This window comes from Antechinus flavipes, chromosome 2, assembly GCF_016432865.1.
Source record: "Antechinus flavipes isolate AdamAnt ecotype Samford, QLD, Australia chromosome 2, AdamAnt_v2, whole genome shotgun sequence".
Classification (NCBI taxonomy): Eukaryota; Metazoa; Chordata; class Mammalia; order Dasyuromorphia; family Dasyuridae; genus Antechinus; species Antechinus flavipes.
The window spans coordinates 621605907-621620973 of record NC_067399.1 but is presented as its reverse complement, the minus strand read 5'-3'; the positions used below and the strand labels follow the sequence as shown (position 1 = coordinate 621620973).

Below are 15067 nucleotides of genomic sequence, written 5' to 3'. Positions count from 1 at the left end.
AAGGCACAGGTGTTAGTCAAATGTGAAGGGATGATATCTAAAAAAATAAAATTAAGGGGTAAGAAAGGAATGTATGGAGAGAAAGGAAAAGGGAGAGGTACTATAGGGCAAATTATCACATATAAAAGAGATAAGGAAAAGCTTTTACCTTGGAAGGGAAGAAAGGGGAAGTTAGTGAACCTTATTCTCATCTGAATCAGCTTAAAAGGGGAATAACATGCACACTCAATTGGATATAGAAGTCTCTCTTACCTTATAGAATAATGGCAATGGGAGGAATAAAAAAGGGTGGGAAGATAATAAAAGAGAGGGCAGATTAGGGAGGGAGTAGTCAGAAACAAAACACTTTTGAGGATGTGACAAAAAATATTTGAAGTAAGTTTCACTGGTAAAGGCCTCATTTTTCAAACATAGAAAATGGAGTCAAATTTATAAAAATAAGAGCTATTCCTCAATTGATAAATGATCAAAAGATATGAACAGTTTGCTGAAGAAATCATACCTATCATACCTAGTTATAGCCCTATGTTCTACCTCACTAGTGATCAGAGAGATGAAAATTAAAATAATTTTTAAGCACTACCACATACCAATTAGATTGACTAATAAGACAGGAAGAGAAAATGACAAATGTTAGAAGGGATGTGGGAAAAATGAGACATTAATGGACTATTGGTGGCATTATGAACTGACAAGCATTCTGTAGTACAATTTGGAATTATGCCCAAACGGCCATAAAACTATGAATATCCTTTGATCAAGCAATACCACTGTCTGTACATCAGAGAGATAAAAAACAGAAAGAGAAAGAATATATATCTCAGCTTTTTTCTAGGGGCAAAGAACTGGAAGTTGAGGGTATGTACATTAATTGGGGAATAGCTGAATAAATTGTATGTGATTATGATGGAATATTATTGTGCTAAAAGAAATGATGAATAAGATGCTTTCAGGAAAAACCTGACTTCCATGAACTGATACAAAATGAAAGGTACTGTGTACTATGTACAAAGTAACAGCAATATCATAAGATGACCAGTTGTGAATGACATAACTATTCTTAGCAATACAATGATCTAAGACAACTCTGAAGGACTTATGAAAAATATGATCAGTTCCCAGAGAAAGAACTGATGGTGTCTGAATATAGATAGAAGCATACTTTCTTTTTACTTTATTTTTCATGAGGGTTTTTTTTTGGGGGGGGAGTCTATATTTTCTTTCACAATATGACTATTATGGAAATGTTTTGCAAGATCACATATGAATAACCTATGTCAAATTGCTTGCATTCTCAATAGGAGGGGTAAAGTGGGGAGGAAGGAAGGGAGAGAATCTGGAACTCAAAGTTTTTTAAAAGAATATTAAAAGTTTTCTTTACATATGTTGAGAAAAATAAAATACTGAATACATGAGTCAACTATGCTTAACTCAATAAAATACAAAAAGGGGCGTGGAGCCAAGATGGTGGAGCAGGCACACACGACTCTCTAAGCTCCTCTCATTATCCTCATAACCAACTATTTAATCCAGCCTCAAAAATAACCCTTCACTGTTTAAATTCATGAAGATTAGAAGCACTACAATTTACCAGCCGAAGTCCATCCGGAAACTCGCCAGGAAAGGTTTGTCCTGAGGGGCCAGGAACAGACTAGCACAAGTCAGAGAGGCTAGTGTCCTGAGCAGACCAGGGGCAGGGGTGACCTCTGTGGCTAGAGAAGTTATAGGGACCACTCTGCTATAGGCTAACTGCTATGCCTTGATTACAAAGCAGTAAACTGGCAGAGAAGTTAAAGCCTAAAACAGCAGGTACTCTAAAAAACGCCAGAACCTAACGAGATCTGGCTGTAACCCCTCAAACCCGGAAGTGACTCAGGCAGACTTTACCACAGCCCTTCAGCCACATCCGGCAGTTCGGGGCTTTTGCGGGGGCAGTTACAAATCTGCACGGCACAGGGCATAGCCTGGGCAGCCTCTAATCGGCACAGTGGGGGGCTCGGCCTGGGGCAATAGAACCTCCCCAGATGACTGTGCTTCCGGGGCAGACACGTCTGGTCCCTGCAAATCCATTCACTGCTCAGCTGCTAATACCCACAGCCCCAGGGCGGGCTTTGGCTTGGGAAATGAAACTCACTGCTCAGAGTCTAGCCCCAATGCAGTCGTTATCACACACAGCAGGGGTTCTTTGAAGGGCACTTTCTCAGCCCGGCCCTGCAGGCCTGAGTTACTTTCGGATGGGGAACTCTTTCCCAGAGCACTCCAGTACCTCCTTGCTTTTTGTAGCTGGTTGGCAGGACAACTACCCATCCATACACCTTTCACTGCTCTGTAGAGGAAGCTGGTAACCTCCTGGCTCTGAAGGCAGACGCTACAGGCTTTAACAAAATGAGTAAAAAAATCAAAAGAACGATTGATAGTTTCTACACAGAAAGAGAACAGCTTTTCAACCCTGAAGATACTAATAGCAGACAGTCTCCAGACAATTGTTGGTCTCCAATACAAAAGGCTCTCCTAGAAGAGACTATTAAAAACCTTAAAAGACAGCTAGAAGAAAAATGGGGAAAGGAAAGAGAAGGTATGCAAAAGAGTACAGAAAAGGCACATAACTCATTAAAAGAAAAAATTAATAAAGTGGAAAAAGAAAACAACTTCCTGAAATGTGAATTGGAAAAGGTAAAAAACTCCCAAGAAGTGCAGGGAAACAGAATTTGCAAACTGGAAAAAGAAAATAACTCACTAAAAAAAAAAAAAAAAAAAAAAAAAAATTAGTGAAATGGAAAAAAATTCCATCGAGCAAAACAACTCAATTGGACATATACAAAAAGAAGTAAAAAAAGCTAATGAAGAAAACAACTCACTAAAAATCAGAACTGAACAAATAGAAATGACTGGTTGATTGAGACATCAAGAATCAGTCAAGCAAAGCCAAAAAAAAAAAAATGAAAGATTGGAAAAAAAATGTCAAATATTTACTTGGAAAAACAACAGACCTGGAAAATAGATCTAGGAGAGATAACCTGAGGATCATCGGACTACCAGAAAATTATGATGAAAAAAAGAGCCTAGATACTATTTTACAAGAAATCATCAAAGAGAACTGCCCAGAAGTAATAGAATTGAAAGGGAAAATAAACGTTAAAAGAATTCATCGAACACCTTCTGAAAAAGACCCTAAAATAAAGACTCCGAGGAATATTGTGGCCAAACTTCAGAATTTTCAGACTAAAGAAAAAATTTTACAAGCAACCAGGAAAAAACAGTTCAAATACCGAGATGCCACAATAAGGGTCACGCAAGATCTGGCTGCCTCAACATTAAAAGATTGAAGGGCCTGGAGTCAGATATTCCGAAAGGCAAAAATACAAAAAGTCATGCTGGTTATGAAGTAAAATCGGAGGTGGTGATTAAGGCTTGAGAATAATGGGTAAAATTTGGAGTCCACATTAAGAAATAAATAAAAGATATAAAACAGAATTATTGAGGACCCAATATAAGTTGGATAGCTTGAATTTGTAAGGTGCCATGTTAACATGGTTTCTATTTTCTCTTTGTCCTGGAATCAGGAATAGAGAAGAGGGAAGTGAGGAAATTTAGAATTAGGAATCATCAAAGTAAAAAGTCCAAGCCCAAATGAATGTAATATAGTAGTGAGGATCAATAGTATCCTATTATATATCCTATAGCTGATCAAATGCTGTCAGAACCACCTCGTTTGGATGAAACAGAAAGTTTGGAGTGATTATAGCTCTGAAAGCTTTTTAGTGGGCATAGGGAAATGGGAGCAGAGGATGAGAATTTTTGATCACTGAGGGCACTTCCAAGAGTAGTAAATCTTGGCAGTGGAACAGATTAAAAATCACATGGTAGGAAGACTGGACTCTGCTACCTGTTCAAGTGATAGGTGTTGCCTATGTTTCTTATCTGATTTGCTTAGAAATTCCTTTTAAATGTGACGTGAGAGAGTGCAGGGATAGGGAAGGTATCTGTACCTCTCAGACTTTAGGAGTCAAGGCTCAAGAAAAGCTTAAGCAGGCTTTACTTTCAGTAACTTAGTTCAAAGGAAATCTTTAGTTTGCTTATCTTGTTTGTTTAGGCTGTCATGGGGAATGAATGGTTGATTGAGAAATAATGATTATTAAGGTAGCAACCATATGCTTATCTCCTTATCACACCTTGGAGTATTAGATATCCTAGAATCATAACACTAGAATGTTTATTTCAAATCTTACTTTCCTGTAAACCTTCCCAGTTCTCCAGTTATGATTGGGAGAACTTTAAATATAGATTAAAATCAATAACAGTTTGAAATCACATTAATACTGAAGGGAACATTCACTTGTATGAAACTTCTCTTTAGTCTGACTCAGTCTTGCATTCATGGTGAGTCAATTCATTTTTTTGTCCAGATTCCTCAAGTTAAGATGGTTCCCTGTATTTCCATATCTTATTTTTATGCTCTTTTCAGCTTCTGCACTCAGGGCTTTTGGCTTTTCTTTAGCACAGCTTTAGTGAAAGATCATTAACTTGGGTATCCAATGCTTTGGGCTTCCACCATTTACTGGCTAGCTTATTACTTTTCTCTTCTAAGCCTTAGTTTTCTCATCTGGAAAATGGGCATAATACTTCTACAAACTAAGCTAAATACAAGTCAGTAATTATTATTATTATTATTATTACTACCATCATCATCCTTGTCCAGTGAAAACTATATGATACTCACAAGAGATGAAAGTTCTCTAGGAGTCACAGTTTATTGAAAGTCAGATTGGCATAGTAAGTATAGCAGTACAGACTTGGAGTCAGAAAAATCTGAGCAAAATCTCACTTCAAATCCTTACTAAGAAAAGCCAAATAGTGAAGTGGATAGAATACTGGACCTGAAACTAAATGATCTGAGTTCAAATCCAACCTCAATAATTTATAAACTGTGTGTATTTAGGCAAATTATTTAACCTCTGTTTGCCTTGGTTTCCTCAACTGTAAAATAACAGCTCAGGTACACATAATTGTGTATGAAGTGATTAAGAAAGACAGTATATGATTTAAGGAAGAGAGATAATTCATTAGCATTTTGTGAGTTTAGAGAAAGAGGAGATCCTGAAATAGTCTGAGAAAGTTTCAGAGGAATGATGGATTTTGAATCTTTAAAGGATGGGTAGGGTTTGGTTAGATAAAGAAGAGGGGACAAGAAAAAGATAAGCTTGTCCAGCTGGTAGGCTGACAGAAAGCAGAAAATACCTGAGGGCATTGAGGAGATGATCCATATATTCAATCATCTAGAATCTAGCTTCTTAAACTTTTTCTACCTTTTTTGCTGGAGAAATTTTTACACAATCCTGGGCCTACAGGAATGTAAAATAGCTATACAAATTAAACATTTACTACTAATAAAGCATCATTCCATGACCCCCATATTCAGTTGCAAGACCCCATATGGGATTGTGACCCACAGTTTAAGAAGCTTTGATCTAGAGTGCCTGAAAGGAGAGATTTGTTCCTGGAACAAGTTGGGTAGTTCTGTGGCCAGAAGACTTAGAGAATGAGAGGTGGAGAATAGAGTGAAAAATATGTTCTGTATGCCACTTGAAATTCTGAACTTGAAACAAGAATGGTTCTTGAGAACTCTAGAAAATTAAATGTGGAATATGAGACATCAATCTAAATGAATTAGGCAGTCTGTGTTTGGCTTTTGCTTTCTGACATACCAAGAGAAAATATAAGCATGTACCTGACCCCAAAATGGCTGCTCATTTTTGGTGCTAGGAAGACTGAAAAACATGTTCAGTTTTCTATTCTGAGTGAAATGATGAAATTTAGAGAGAAGAAAGGGCGAGCATAAACCAGAGCCTTTCTTGCAAAGAGAGGAGATTCCTGGTTTACTAGGTCCTCCTGCTCATGTGAGGGAGGAATATAAAGAATGCTTGAAATTAAACAGCCTCCTCAGTGACCCAGTGCGGGTAGTCATGACAGAATTAGGTTTCTGTTATACCTGTTTAGACTTGACTGGAACAGTCACCATGTCTCTGGATTATACCTTCAGTGTAAACTTTAAAAAACTTGGTAAAGTGAAATGGTGAGCGGGAAAATATCATGAAACAAAGTCTGATATTTTGGACAGGTTTTTAGAACTGCCCAGTCTGAGAATTGACCTGTCTTTATTACTATAGTGATGGGGGAGGGAAGGGCAGAGAAGTATCTCACCAGGCCCACATATTCCAAGCAGGTAGGACTGAGGGATGGTTTCCCTTAGCCTAGACTGGGAGTATGTGGAGATAAGGGCGATCCCCTCCTCCTGGAAATCATGGAGCACAGTCCAAATTTCTGCAGAAGGAGGTGGGGGCAGGGGAAGAGAAGCAGGAAGGAAATAATGAATTGAAAAAAATAGAGTAAATGTGATCTGTGTTTGTAATAGGATCTGGCCTGGGGCAAGGCCATGGCTATTTTTGGCTGGGAAAAAAGAGAAGCATCCCCTAGCTCAGGGCTGGTTCCGGTCAGAGACTGTAATGTTCTCAGTTGGTTTTCTGGAGGTCTTGGGAACAATCTTCATTTCAGTTCAGTAATCACCACAAGAATAGCCAGGTATTAAAGTCCAAATCCTTTATTATCTCCTTCACAGTCTAGTTTCCTTGCCTAGAGCCCAGGCTAGCTTTTTAAAAGGCCTTCCAGAGTCTTGGTTTCAGTGGAAAAGCTAAGGAGGAGAGCCCTGTCACCAAGGCGGTGTGAGACGGGATGAATGAATGGTTTTTTTTGTTGTTGTTTGTTTGTTTTTTGTTTTTTTTTACTTTTTATTGATAGAACGCATGCCAAGGTAATTTTTTACAGCATTATCCCTTGCATTCACTTCTGTTCCGATTTTTCCCCTCCCTCCCTCCACCCCCTCCCCCAGGTGGCAAGCAGTCCTTTATATGTTAAATAGGTTACAGTATATCCTAGATACAATATATGTTTGCAGAACCGAACAGTTCTTTTGTTGCACAGGGAGAATTGGATTCAGAAGGTAAAAGTAACCCAGGAAGAAAAACAAAAATGCAAACAGTTTATATTCATTTCCCAGTGTTCTTTCTTTGGGTGTAGCTGCTTCTGTCAATCCTTGATCAATTGAAACTGAATTAGCTCTCTTTATCGAAGAGATCCACTTCCATCAGAATACATCCTCAAACAGTATCATTGTTGAGGTATATAATGATCTCCTGGTTCTGCTCATTTCACTCAGCATCAGTTCATGTAAGTCTCGCCAGTCCTCTCTGTATTCATCCTGCTGGTCATTCCTTACAGAACAATAATATTCCATAACGTTCATATACCACAATTTACTCAACCATTCTCCAATTGATGGGCATCCATTCATTTTCTAGTTTCTAGCCACTACAAACAGGGCTGCCACAAACATTTTGGCACATACAGGTCCCTTTCCCTTCTTTAGTATCTCTTTGGGGGATAAGCTCAGTGGAAGCACTGCTGGATCAAAGGGTATGCACAGTTTGATAGCTTTTTGAACATAGTTCCAAATTGCTCTCCAGAATGGCTGGATGTGTTCACAATTCCACCAACAATGTATCAGTGTCCCTGTTTTCCCATATCCCCTCCAACATTCCACATTATCTTTCCTTGTCACTCTAGCCAATCTGACAGGTGTGTAGTGCTATCTCAGAGTTGTCTTAATTTGCATTTCTCTGATTAATAATGATTTGGAGCATATTTTCATATGACTATAGTTTTAATTTCTTCATCTGAGAATTGTCTGTTCATATCCTTTGACCATTTATCAATAGGAGAATGGCTTGATTTCTTATAAATTAGAGTCAATTCTCTATATATTTTGGAAATTAGGCCTTTATCAGAACCTTTGACTGTAAAAATGTTTTCCCAGTTTATTGTTTCCCTTCTAAGCTTGTTTTGTTTGTACAAAAACTTTTCAATTTGATATAATCAAAATTTTCTATTTTGTGGTCAATAGTGATCTCTAGTTCTTCTTTGGTCATAAATTCCTCCCTCTTCCACAGGTCTGAGAAGTAAACTATCCTATACTCTTCCAATTTATTTATAATCTCATTCTTTATATCTAGGTCATGAACCCATTTTGACCTTATCTTGGTGTACAGTGTTAAGTGTGGGTCAATGCCTAGTTTCTGCCATATTAATTTCCAATTTTCCCAGCAATTTTTGTCAAATACTGCATTCTTATCCCAAAAACTGGGGTCTTTGGGTTTGTCAAACACTAGATTATTAAAGTTATTCTCTGTTTTGTGATGAATGAATGTTTCTGAGTCTGAGGGCTTGTGCTTTAGCATCCAGCCACCACAAAGGTGGACCATGGAATGAATCTGTCTCTCGGTGAATCTGGCTCTGACCCTGGCTGAGTTTGTCCCAGCTTATATGCTCTACACTGAGTATAAACCAATCATTATATCACTAGGAAACCATTATTTGTTGTAAGATTAAATCAATCATGCTGAACTTAGAGAACTATTAATCACCATGCTAAACTAGATAACCATTGTCTTTATCAATTCCACTGAATTAGCACCTTGTAAGAATCCTTGTTTCAGAGTTCTGGCCCATAACAAGAGGCGTTGGGCATTCCGGATTCTTTGACCTAGGAGGTCAACACTGCCAGTAGAAGGTTAAAGATAAGAAAAAACTGTATAGTGAAGTAAGAACCAAAGGATTAACTGTTCTAACCTTCTTCAAATAATATATATCATCCTCTAGAACTTACCCTCCCCATATCAACATCTATAAATCTCCCATAACTATTCTATCAAATGAAACAATATTTATAAAGCACTTGGTACACTACCTGGGACATAGTGGATACTTAATAAGTGCTTATTCCCTTTCCCATTCACTCTTCCTTCCCTTATAATTTTGCCTCCTCTCCATCAACCTGTGTAATTGTGTAATCTTATACATTTCCCTAAATTTTTTTCATCACATCTTCTCCAGTAACTGTTATATCACACCTAATAATTAGGCCTTCCCCATTATGCCTTGTATCAACTCCACCTCTAAAATTTTCTTACAACTGCTCTATTATCCTTAATTGTACACTTTCTTCATTTCACCTACATATCCTTTTACCACTGGCCTTCAATCCCAATAATAGCCCCTTCACACGTTGCCCATTCACTATAAATGTCCTTTCACCCCCATAACTCTTTCCTCTCCATATCTCTCCATAAGTCCCCCCAACTCCCTTATGATCCTCTCCATGCTCCTACAACTGCCTTCTATTCAAATCAGTTGTAGCTATAGCCTTTAGCTCTGAGGCACTTCAAAATAGCCTGAAGATATTTGAAACCATTGCCAAAATTTGGGATTCTAGTACTGAGTCATTTCTTCTTAAATAAGAGTCTAGAATTCTGAGGAGGTCCCTCTTATATTAGCAGGATTCTGTCCTTCCCTCTCCTCCAGCCCTGGTTTCCTTACTCCAACTAACTTTCCTTGTCCCTTTATGATGTCCAGCAGTCATTTACAAAAGCAGATTGGAGGAACATTAAGAGTTATGGAACAACAGACATGAATTTAAATAATCTGCTTGTCGTGGTGGCTCTGCTGTTAAATTTCAGTCACTGGGGCGGAGGGCTGGCCCTAAAAGAGCAAGTAAATTGTCAGGGATCATCCTTGACCTCATGGGAGAGGGAAATAGACTAGAAGAACCCAAAGATACGGCATTTTGTGTGCATCATTCTGTAATTCTTTCAAGATTAATCAACCAATCAACCAATCAACAAGCATTTATTGTCATTACTATGTGACAGGCTCTGAGCTAAATGCTAGCATTAGAGATACAAAAAAAAAAAAAAAAAAGGGAGGGGGCAAAAGTAGTCCCTGCCATCAAGGAATTTACATTTTGATGGAGGGAACAAGTAAATAAATTGATATAGTACAAATACATGCAGAATAGATAGAAGGGCCTTGGATCCTCCATGAGGTTCCCTAGGGCTAGAGAAGTTGAAGAAGTGATTAGAGGTGAAGAAATATTGTGAGGAGTAAGGAGATTGGTGGAAGTGATGAAGAAGGAGGGAAAGGAAGGAAAACACAGGGAGAGGTTCCTAGTCTACTAGAATTTAAAGAATTCTACTCTATTAAAGAGTCTACTAGAATTAAAGAATTTAAAGAAACCTTACTGGACATTTAGTTCAAGTTCTTCATTTTATAAAGTTAAACATTTGTCCAAAGTTCCAAAAGTAACAGAGCTGGAATTTGAATCCAGGTCTTCCTTCTGACTCAAACTCCAATATTCTTTCCCCTGCATGTCATTATACATGTCTCAGAAGTTTTATAGGTGGTAGGTATACATTCATCCATATACAGGCACTCTGATATCCTCCACTACGGGCCACACACAAGTAGACACATATACTGTCTCAATGTATGGAAGTATGCAGATAACACTCACTCTGATGCAAATGCATGTTCATATACATACAACTCCATCCTACCACATGTAACATAAAAGCTACAACTCTGGACGTGTCCAAATAATGTCACTATCATTTTTGCTTGGTTGTTTCAGATATCACACGTTAATGAATCTAAGATCAAGGTTCCAGACATTCATAAGTATAGAGATTATATTTTGCACATTATTGTTATTGATTGGTCCCTCCTCCTCTGACTCTTTCTGAGCCCCTTTGAGATTTTCTTGTCCAAGATACTGAAGTGTTTTGTTATTTCCTTCTCCTGCTCTTTTTGTGGATAAGGAACTGACTGAGGCAAACCGGGTTAAGTGACCGGGTTAAGAATCACACAGCTAAGAAGTTTCTATTTGTGTCAGCTATTGACTTAGTTGGCACTTAATACATGTTAAATTTTGAATATACTTCAGTGATATGTCAGTGTATTTACTTCTATGCATGGAGAGGATATAGCTACTCTACAAGTAGATATTTTTAAAAGAAAGCACAAAAGAAAGAAAGAAAGAGGGAAGGAAGGAGGAAGGGAATAAAGAAGAAAGAAGAAAAAGGAAATAAAAATGGAAAAAAGAAGAAAGAAAAAAGGAAGGGGGGAAGGAAGGAGGGAGGGAAGGAGAAAAAGAAGGAAGGAAGGAAGGAAGGAAGGAAGGAAGGAAGGAAGGAAGGAAGGAAGGAAGGAAGGAAGGAAGGAAGGAAGGAAGGAAGGAAGGAAGGAAGGAAGGAAAAGAACTTTCTATAGTGTGGGATTCTTGAGACTAGAATCTGGGTTGTAATATCTAGCGACTCAGAAAATTCTCATAACAGGCTTCCGGAACCTAGCAAGTATGTTCCAGTAATAGCTCTTAACAACTAAAGCTATTCCAAAGTAGGATAGATTGCTTGGGGAAGTCATGGGTTCAAACTCTTTGGAAGATTTCAAGTAGGAGTTTGATGACCACTTGTTCGGAAATTATGGAGGGGATGCTCTTCCAGGCATGGGTATAGGTTGCGGAGTGCTCTTGCAAACTCTGAAGTTCTCTCACTCCGGGTCTGTGATGCACAGACCTGCAAGCTTTGGCGCTGATCAGCTTCGTAACCAACGCCACCGAAGCAACTGGGCGTGGGGCTTGAGCAGGTGAACTAGAAGTAGGCAGCAGGCGTGGGTGCTCTCAGAGGGCCCTTTAAGGGGCGGTCCTCAGGTGGTTGGCGAGTTTCTAGCCCACGGTTTTCCCCTCGCTGGCTTTCCCGATCTCCCCGCTCCCTTTCCTCTCTTTCCCTCCCTCTTCCTCCTCCCCTTCTTCGGCTTTCCCCTCCTCCTGGGGGCGGCTCTCACCTGGGCGGACCGGCAGAAGCAGCCAATGAGCTGATGGGGCGGGCCGCAGGGTCTGGGTAGCGGCTGCGACCGCGGCGGTTTGGTCCTGCAGTGCCGGGGGTCTAGTTGCGGGAGAGTGCTGGTGATGCTGGCCCTCAGCCGGACTCAGGCCGCTGCCGACCCGCCCAGGTAACGCAGGCTCAGCCGGACTGACGGACGAAAGGGCAGATGGATGGAGGCCAGAGGCTCCCCCAGAGTGGCCCGACTGCCAGGCAGACCACCAGCTAGCCCTCTAGAGAGGCGCGTGAGTGGAGGGGGTGGGCGGTGCCGGCAGGCAGGCTGACAGACTGACGGCCAGCCAGTCTGACAACCAGACAGCCCGAGTGTGCCCGCGCCTGAGGTGCCCAGACAGACGCTGTCTAGTTCTTGCTTCGTCTGGTGGCGCGGGACGCCGGGACGCTCCGCCTGCCCGCCTTGGGAACGGGCGGGGAGCGCAGGAGAGGAAGGGGAGGGGAGGTCGAAGGACTGCCTGGGAGCCCCCTCCTCCGGCTGGCCCCGAGATTGCATCAGCCTCCAAAAAGTGGGTATGCCGGAGCTGGAGCTGGAGCAGAAGCCGGCTGTTTCCCCTAACTTACTCAAGCCCGGCCTCACTCTGGGCCGCGGAGCTCCCTCGAGCTTCGGTCCTTTTCTTTCGCTCTCTCTTTGTCCTTTCTCTCTGCCTGCAGGACTTTAACCGCCTTGGCAGCTCTGCCGGGAGCTGAGATCTGAGCCGGGGGCCCCAGGGGGTGGGAGGGGGGAGCCCTCAGCCCGCCGGACTCTCTTTCCCTGTCCCGAGTTCCAGGTTGCGGACAGTGAGCATCCGGCTCTCTCGTTGGCTCCCTCCACTGAGACAGCCTCTGTGCTGCCCTCTCTGCCCTCCTGGCCTCCCAGTGCCAGGTCAGTCTTGGCTGAGGACCTCGGAGGCCACTTAGCGTTCCGAAGGCATAGTTCCCAAACTGCTTTCTCTGACCTACCACGCCTCTTGGGGTGGAAGGGGGGGGGGGGGCGACCGTTGAGGACAGGGTCTGCCCGCCGTTTGTTTTTGCACTGTATATAAACACTTTCCCTCGGACCAAGAGGTTACCACCGCCTACTTGGAATGCCAGTGATGTTTGGCTACTGAGGCCAGGGTGGCGGGACTGGGGTGCTGTGGCTCCTCCGGAATCTCTTGAAGTAGGTTTGAGAGCTGGTCTCTTCCTCCTAAAGCTCCCAAGCCTAGCCCCGAAGTTTCTCCTTGATTTCACTTCTGAGGACAGTGGGTTTGGCGGCTTGGCACGGGAATAAAGACCATTTTATCTTGGAAGTGGCCTGAGGCTGTGGAGGGGGCAATGACCTCTCCTAGGTAAGGGAGAAAAGAGGCTGGTTTGTTTGAGGATGTAGAAGAGTCAGGTTATGTTGAATTTGGGTAGGAAAAGAAGTTGGGCATGTTTGTCCCAAGAGACTCAGATTATCGGAGTTTTGTGGACATAATTGTCCATTACTAGACCAATCCTAATTCTCTAAAAGAGTGAAGTTGAGAGGGCAGCCTGATACCTCTAAAGCTGCAAACACCCGTCCAATTTTACTTCCATATGAAGGCAAGCAGTGACTTGAAGAGAGGGACTCCTTCTCTGGGAGTTTTAGCAAGCTATAAACTCAACATGAACTACTCAATCCCTAAGAATTTATTAAGCACCCACTACGTGCCAGGTGCTGTGCTAACTGCTGGGGATACAAAGAAAGGTAAAAGACCAAAGGAGCTAACAGTCCAGTGGAGAACTAACTGTGTGAAAGGCAGATCAAAGAGACAATGCAGTCTTAGACTGTCTAAATCTTAGCTGTGTAGTATCCAGTATAAGAGAGATAATAATTGTCTATGTTCTGTTCTCTGGATCAGGCAACATTTATGGTGCTGTTCACTTCTGAGCACAAGCTGCAAGATTTCCAGAAAAGTGACTTAAGTTTGATGAGGGAACTGAAGACCCTGATTGAAAAACAACAACAACAACAACAATAAACAAACAAACAAAGAAATTAGAGATGTTAACATGGACAAGAAATTTAAAAGAAGCATGTTAGCTCTATTCAAGTATTTAAAAGGCTAATATATGGAAGGATTGCACTTCTGCTTGGCTCTAGGGGAAAGAAATTGACTCCTTGTAGAGAAGATTTAGGCAGAACAAGCCTCTTGCAATTAGAGCTATCCCAAAGTGAAATAGGGAGCTACGGCATGTTCTACTACATGCTGGGATATATCTAAGAGATTCTTGTTCAGACATGAGTTGATATGGCCTGTGAAGCCCCCTAACCAACTCATTTTGCGATTCATTCTTATCTACTATTCATTTCCTACTATGTTTTGGTCAGGAGGTCTCCTTTGTCTTGACATCCCTTGATTTACTAAGTGCCCTAAGGACACACTCTCTCCCTGAACCTTACTGTCTTGTAGACAGACGAAGTCAGCTTGGAGAGATCTGAGTTGTCCCAGCATGATTTTGGCAGCTATAACAAGATGTTTCTCCCTACCTTCAGGGAACAGCCACACCTATTTTAAGCAGCTGAAACTGTGTTTTAACCCATTGTTGGACTTTGGCTACTCCATCTGGAAGGACAAAGAATCTTGGTATTTTGAATCTTTTCTTTTGCTTTTTTTATTATTGTTAATTAAGGGAGGAAGGTTTGAAAGCATGTGCAGGTGGTGCCATTGCTAGAAGACAGTCATTAAGAGTTATTGATGGGTATCCTGGCTTTGCCTGACCTGATCCTGTCTTTGCCTGTGACTTGATGCTACTCCACCAATGTTATGAAGCTTTCATTTTGCAATCCCCAAAAAACCTGAATGGATACACTTGAGTTCTGCAGTATGAACAAGTAGCACACTGCTTCACTTTCAAAAACAACACTCATAAGAAAATATATCTGGGAGTAGAGAATGTTGAATCCACATTTCCTCTATTTTATCCTTCTTTTTGCTCTTTCTCTACCCCATTCCACCCAGAATTTGACTTTATACTCAGCCAACCTAACCTAGGGGCAATGGCTTCCACTCCAAGATCCTTAATATCAAGTTAAACCTTCAATATGGGCAGTACTTTGAGAGAATGAAATCTCATTCTTTATGTGACTATCTCTAAGTAAGCAACTTTAACAGTTTCTGTGTTTAGGTCTATTATGTTGAATGACCAGTATAATTCAAAAATAAATGTGAAGTAAGACAAAGAGGGAAGAATTATGTTGAAAACTACTTGTAAGGAGTATCCTCAAATTCCATTCCACTTTTTTCATGTTATTCTTTGTCTTAGACACATATAGGCAGGGGCACAGATAAGTACATCTTGAG

General features: G+C 41.0%; 1 protein-coding gene across 2 annotated transcripts in view; it reads left to right on the top strand.

Annotated features, from left to right (window-relative positions):
* Window positions 1-11767: 11767 nt before the first annotated feature.
* The window catches only part of GRAMD2A (GRAM domain containing 2A), a 77077-nt gene continuing 73777 nt past the window's right edge, over window positions 11768-15067 (top strand). Inside the window, exon 1 of one of the 2 annotated variants that reach the window (XM_051981927.1) lies at window positions 11768-11898. The gene's annotated coding sequence lies outside the window, so the exon portion shown is untranslated. The remainder of the gene's footprint in view (window positions 11899-15067) is intronic. The other variant, XM_051981926.1, reaches the window with a different exon arrangement.